Source organism: Nyctereutes procyonoides, unplaced genomic scaffold, assembly GCF_905146905.1.
Source record: "Nyctereutes procyonoides isolate TBG_1078 unplaced genomic scaffold, NYPRO_anot_genome, whole genome shotgun sequence".
In the NCBI taxonomy this organism is placed as follows: domain Eukaryota; kingdom Metazoa; phylum Chordata; class Mammalia; order Carnivora; family Canidae; genus Nyctereutes; species Nyctereutes procyonoides.
In genome coordinates, this window is record NW_026575139.1 from 27,307,944 (window position 1) to 27,315,521 (window position 7,578).

The window sequence follows — 7,578 nt, forward strand, 5'->3', positions numbered from 1 at the left end:
ATTAGTAATACTGAGCATCTTCTCATGTATCTGTTGGCCATCAATATGCTGTCTTTGGAAAATGTCTATTCAGGTCCTCTGCCCATATTTTAATCAGATTGGATTTTTTGCTCTTGAGTTGTGAAAGTTCTATATGTTTTTTGGATATTAGCCCTTTATCAAATATGATTTCCAAATATTTTCTCCAATTTAGTAAGTTGCCTTTTCATCTTGTTGATGGTTGTTTAGCTATCCAGAAGCTTTTCAGTTTGATGTAGTCCCGCTTGTTTATTTTTGCTCTTGTTGCTTTTGGGGTTATATATAAAAAATCACTGCCACAACCAATGTGAAGGGGTTTACTGCCTGTTTCCTTCTAGGAGTTTGTGATTCCAGGTTTTTCATCTAGGTCTTTAATCCATTTTGAGTTAATGTCTGTGTATGGTGTAAGATAGTGGTCCAATTTCATCTTTTTGTATGTGGCTTTCAAGTTTTCCCAGCATCATTTATTGAAGAGACTGACCCTTTCTCATTATATTATTCTTGGCTCCTTTATCATAAGTTAATTGACCACATGTGTATGTGTTTATTTCTGGGTTTTCTATTCTGTTCCATTTCTTTAGGTGTCTGTTTTATGCCAATACTACAGTGTTTTGGTTGCTATAGCTTTGTAACATAGTTTGGAAAAGGTATCATTAATGCCTCCTGCCCTGTTGTTCTTTCTCAAGATTGCTTTGGCTATTAAATTTTTTGAGGTTCCATACAAATGTTAGGATTGTTCTATTTCTCTAAAAAATCCCACATTGGAATTTTGATAGAGATTGTTTGAAACTGTAGATTGCTTTAGGTGGCATGGATATTTTAACAATATTCAACACCCAAATTTGATAAAATGTTATCAATAATTATCATTTTAACAGTAGTCTTCCATTCCTTGAGAATGGTATATTTTCCCACTTATTTGTGTCTTAAATTTCTTTCATTAATATCTTACAGTGTTCAGTGTACAAGTTTTTCACCTCCTTAGTTAAATTTATTCCTAGGAATTTTATTTCTTTTGATACAATTGTGAGTGGAATTGTTTTCTTAATTTCCCTGATAGTTCATTGTTAGTGTAAAGAAATGCAACAGATTTATGTATATTGATTTTGTATTCTGCAACTTTACTGAATTCATTTATTAGTTTTAACATTTTTTGGTATAATCTTTAGAGTTTTCTATATATAGTATCAGGCCATTTGCAAAATTACAGTTTTACTTTTTCCTTTCCTATTTGGATGCCTTATTTGTCTTTTTCTTGCCTAATTGCTCTAGCTAGGCCTTCTAATACTTTGTTGAATACAAGTGGCAAGAGTAGTCACCCTCATTTTGTTCCTGATCTTGGAAAAAAAGCTTTCAGGTTTTCACCATTGATTATGATGTTAGCTGTGGGATTGTCTTATAAAGCCCTTATTATGTTGAGATATGTTCCTTTTATATCCACTCTATTGAGAGAGTTTTTATCATAAATTGATGTCAAATATTGTTAAATACTATTCTCTGTATCAGTTGTGATGATATATATTTTTTATCTTTCATTTGTTAATCTGGTGTATGATGTTGATTGATTTTTGGATGTTGAACCATCCTTACATCCTTGAAATAAATTCTACTTGATCATAGGTCTTAGGATTGGTATTAATTATTCTTTGAACATTTGGTGGAATTTCCCAGTATAATCTGCTGGTCCTTGAATTTTCTATTTCTTCATGATTCAGTCTTGGTAGGTTCTATGATTAGGAATTTTCCATTTCTTCTAGATTGTTCCACTGGTTGGCATATAATTGTTCATAGTAGTCTCTTATGATCCTCTACATTTCTGTGGTATCAGTTGTAAAATCTTCTCCTTCATTTCTGATTTTATTTTAGCCTCCTCTCTCTTTCTTAGTTAATTGAGCTAATGGTTTTGTCAGTTTTGTTTATCTTTACAAAGAACTATCTCTTGATTTCGTTGATATTTTCTGTTGCCTTTTTGGTCTTTATTTTATTTCTGCTCTGATCTTTATTTCCTTTCTTCTACTAGCTTTGGGCTTTGTTTCTTTTCCCAGTTTCATCTGGTGTAAACTTAAGCTGTTTATTTGATATCTGTTACTTGATGTGTAGACTTTTATAACTATAAGCTTCCCCTCCTAGAACTACCTTAGCTGCACCAAATAAATTTTGATACATTTCCATTTTTGTTTGTCTAAAGTATCTTTTTATTTCTTCTGTGATGCGTTGATTGTTCATTGGTTGTTGTTTAATATCCATGTATTTGTGTTTTTCTAGTTTTCTTGTTGTAACTGATTTCTAGTTCTTACCATTGTGGCCACAAAAGATACTTAATATGATTTCAATCCTAAATGTATTAAGATGTGTTTCATGGCCTACTATATGATTTATCCTGGAGAATGTTCCATGTACACTTGAGAAGCATACATATTATGTTTTTGGATGGAATGTTCCATTTATTTCATCCATTTCTTAAGTCCACCTGATCTAACATGTTGTTTAAGAGTGATGTTTCCTAATTGATTTTCCGTCTGGATTATCTATCCGTTGATGCAAGTAGGATATTAAAGTCCCCTACTATTATTACATTGCTGTCTCTTTTCCCCTTTAGGTCTGTTTATATTTGGTTTATATATTTATGTGCTAATATGCTAGGTGCATAAATATTTACACATGTTATATCCTCTTATTGGATTGACCCCTTTATCATGATGTAATGGCCTTGTCTCTTATTGTAGTCTTTGTCTTAAAGTCTATTTTCTCTGACGTAAGTATGGCTACTCTGACATTCTTTCGGTTTCCATTTGCAGGGAACGTCTTTTCCCATCCCTTCACTTTCAGTCTTCATGTGTCCTTATATCTAAAGCAAATTGTAGGCAGCATATAATATATAGGTGGGTTATGTTTATTTTTAATATCCACTCAGCCACTATGTATTTGGATTGGAAAATGTACATTTACATTTACAGTGATGTATAATAGGTATGCCCTTATTGGCATCTTGTTAATTGTCTTCTGGCTATTTTGTAGTTTCTTTGTTCCTTTCTTCTTCTCTTGCTCTCTTCCTTTGTTAACTGCTTTACTTTAGTGTTGTGCTTAGAGTCTTTTCTCTTTGTCTTTTGTGTGTCTACTATTGATTTGTTGCTTCAGGGTTACCATGAGACTTACATAAAAGAATGTATATTTATAATAGTATATTTCTAGTTGATAAAATTTAAGTTTGAAAACATTCTAAAACTCTACCTTTTTATTTCCACCTCCAACATTTTTGTTTTTGATGCCACAATTTACATCTTTTTATCTTGTGTGTCTCTTAATGTATTATTGTAGTTATAGTTGTTTTTACTACTTTTGTTTTTTAATCTTCACACTAGCTTTATAAGTGATGAATCTACCATCTTTACAACATTAGATTATTATGAACTATACTATATATTTACTTTTACCAGAGAGATATATATTTCATATATTTTTCCTGTTTCTAATTAGTACCATTTTGTCTCAGTTTAAAGTTGCTTTGAAAATAATTTTAAGGCCAGTCTGAAGGTGATGAACTTCTTGAGCTTTTGCTTGTCTGGAAAACTATTTATCCCTCTTTCAATTGTTAAAGACAATTTTTTTGGGTAGAGTGTTCTTGGTTGGAAGCTTTTTTAGTTTCAGCACTTTGAATATATCATGCACTCTCTCTGGCCTATAAAGTTTCTGTTGAAAAATCTGCTGAAGTCTTATGAGGGTTCACTTGTATATATAACAAGTTGTTTTATCCTTTGCTGCTTTTGAGGATCTCTCCTTGTCTTTAACTTCTATAATGTGTGTTAATGTGAGTCTCTTTGAGTTAATCTTATTTGGAACATTCTGGTCTTCCTGGATCTGGATGTATGTTTCCTTCCTCAGGTTAGAGAAGTTTTTAGCCATTATTTCCTCAAAATTTTCTACCTCTTTCTGTTTTCCAACTGGGACTCCTAAAATACAAATTTTGGTCCATTTGATATTGTCTATAGGTCCCTTAAACTACCTTTGCTCTTTTTCATTATTTTTTTTTTTCATTTTGCTGCTCTGACTGGGTGAGTTCCATTGCCTTGTCTTTACTTTTTCTGCTTTATCACGTCTGATGTTGAACCCCTCTAGTGTATTTTTTTAATTCAGTTATTGTATTCCTCAGCTCTGTGACTTCTACTTGGTACTTTTAATATTTTTCTCTTTGTTGAAATTTTCACTTTAACTCATTCTTCTCCCAAGCTCAGTGAGCATCTTTATGATTGATATTTTGAACTCTTTATCAGGTAAATTAATTATCTTCATTTCATTAAGGCCTTTTTTTGAGGTTTCATTTTGCTCTTTTGTTTGAAATGTATTCATCTATTTCTTTATTTTTCTTGACTCTATTTGTAGGTAGGTTGTGTGTGTGTGTGTTGGTTTTTATGTATTAGATAAAACAGTCACCTCTCCCAATCTTGAAGGAATGGTCTGGTATAGGTGATGAAGCTTATTGTTCAACCCTGCTTTAGCTCTTAATTGTCTCCCAAACCTTTGTGATTGTCCAAGCAGCCAACTTTATTTTTAGTGGCTCCTAGTAGTTGACAGTGTGCTAACACTTGTCAGTATCCCAAAGAGGAGGGGAGGGGTCTAAGTCAACATCTAAATTCAGACTAATTGCAAGCCACCCCCTTAAGCTGCAGGTTTTAAAATATGCAAATATATTTTGGAGGGTAACATTGGGAGTTGGTAGTTTTCTCTGCTCCCTCTGTTTTGAGCCCTGGGATGATAGCCAGTAAAGAACTGTTTCTTTCTTGGCTACCATCACATTGAAATGAACACAAGTCCTACTGGCCACAAGACTCAGGTGATCAAGGGATGTCTCCTGGATGACAACCACAAAAACCAGGGCACTAGACTAAAAACTGGGGCACCAGACATGTGTACAGGCTCCCCTCTAGAGTACCTGTGCTCTGGAGCACTGCAGAGGGAGAGTGGGAGGATATTCCCAGAGATTATTACAGTTGGCTTTTAGATGTGTATTTAATTAGAAGCCTGGCCCTTAGGGCAGAGCTATGAAGATAGACTAATAGGCCTGTTTCATAGAGAGACTGGGAGTCTCTCTCCTAACTGCTGTGCTCTAGAGATGATAGCCAGTTAAGTACTCTTTCTCCATATATTATAGTTCTGTGAAGCCCATGATGAGCATAAGCCCTCCTGGCTAGCAGAGCCAAGCAATTTGTGTCCCTCTGGTGGCAGCCACAAAAACCAGGTGCCAGATGAAAGTAAAGCTCCTTTCTGGGAGATACTGGTGAACTGGAAGAAATAGAAGGAGAAGATGAAGATGGTGCCCATTGGCCCCAGCCTTAGAAGAGTGTATTTTTGAGTAGCCCTTTAGATAGATATATGTTAAATTAGATGCCTGCTCCTCAGGCTGATACTTTAAAATAAGCAAATAAGCCTCTGCCTCTACTCTGTGTCCTGGGGTGGAGAGCCTGCCTCTGTGAACCTTTTAGGAACTATTTCTCTATTTGTTATAGCCTTGTGGGTCTCATGGATGCAAGCTCATTGGTTTCAAAGTTAGATGTTTTGGGAGCTTATCTCTCAGGTGCAGGTCTTAAAAGTTCAGGTGCTACATGTGGGATTCAAACCCTTTGCTCCTCAGCAAACTCTGGTTTGTATGTTCTCTCCCCATCGTGGGCCACACACCAGGGATGGGATTGTATCTCAGCCTTTTCTTCCCACTTTGATGTGGGTTTCTTCCTCATTTGCCTAATATGTAAGAGTCACTCAGCTAGTTTTAAGCTCTTTTTTCAGAGGAAATTGTTCCATATATAACAGTAGATTCAGAGTTTGTGGGAGGAGGTGAATTCAGGATCCTCCTACATTGCCATCTTGAGCTAGAACCTCATATTCTAGTTTTTGTGAAGGATTTAGAAGTCTGAGAGAGAATGACTCTGGTCACATCAGAACCAAGGAAGAGGCCAACTGAGGGAGATTAAAGATGGTGCATATTCTTTGACAAGCCTCTCCTGGAGATGTGGAGTCTGTTTCTACTAGACTTAAAAGAACTTGGGAAAGTGACACCGTGTCATTTCTGGACCTAGCTTTTAAGAAGATTGGCAGATTCCACCTTGGTCTCTTGGAGCTTTGAACACCATGTTAGAAGCCCAACTACACTGTTAGTTGGAGCACATAGATGGGGATCCCTGGTGGCTCAGTGATTTAGTGCCTGCCTTCGGCCTAGAGCATGATCCTGGAGTCCCAGGATCGAGTCCCACATCAGGCTCCCTGCATGGAGCCTGCTTCTCCCTCTGCCTGTGTCTCTGCCTCTCTCTCTCTCTCTCTCTCTTTCTCTCTCTGTCTCTCATGAGTAACAACAACAAAAAAGAGCACATAGAAAGGCTCTGAGACTATCTAGAGAGAAGAAGGGGCTCTGCTGAGAGGATAAAAATATGAGTGAGGCCATCTTGGACTCTCTCAACCAGCTGAACAGCACTAAGTCACTCAAGTTAATAGCACAGGGACTGGAAGAATCACCCAACTGAGCCCTCCCCAAGTTCCTGACCTCTGGAATTGTATATAGGCTTACCCTGTGAGATTGCAAGTTTGGGTCCAGACCACTACAATAAAGCAAGTCACATGAATTTTTTTGGTTTCCCAGTGCATGTAAAAGTTAGGTTTACAAAAAAAAAAAAGTATGTTTACACCATACTGTAGTCTATTAAGTGTGCAATACCATTATGTCTAAAAATAATGTATAGATTTTAATTTAAAAATACTTTATTACTGAAAAATGCTAACCATCATCTGAGCTTTCAGTGAGTTGTAATCTTTTTGCTGGTGGAAGGTTTTGTTTCCATGTCAATGGCTGCTGACTGATCGTGGTGGTAGCTGCTTGGTGAGGTGGCTTGGAAATTTCTTAAGACAACAAAAAAGTTTGCTACATTAGTTGACTCTTCCTTTCATGAACACAGTCTCTGTAGCACGTGATGCTATTTGATAGCATTTTACCCACAGAACTTCTTTAAAATTGAAGTCAGGGCAGCCCCGGTTGCTTAGTGGTTTAGCACCGTCTTCCGCCCAGGGCATGATCCTGGAGACCTGGGATCGAGTCCCACGTCAGGCTCTCTGCATGGAGCCTGCTTCTCCTTCTGCCTGTTTCTCTCTCTCTCTCTCTTTCCCTCTATCTCTCTCTTAAATAAATAAATAAATAAATAAATAAATAAATAAATAAATAAATAATCTGGGCAGCCTGGGTGGCTCAGGGGCTTGGCGCCGCCTTCCATCCATGGTGTGATCCCCGGGGCCCGGGATCGAGTCCCACGTCAGGCTCCCTGCATGGAGCCTGCTTCTCCCTCTGCTTGTATCTCTGCCTCTCTCTCTCTGTGTCTCTATGAATAAATAAATAAATAAATAAATAAATAAATAAATAAATAAATAAATAAATAAAATATTTAAAAAAAATAATCTTTAAAAAATAAAATAAAATATAATTGAAGTCATCCTCAGACCCTCCCACTGCTTTATTAGCTAAGTTTTTGTAATATTCTAAAACGTTTGTTGTCCTTTCAACATCCTTCATGCTAGAAGAGG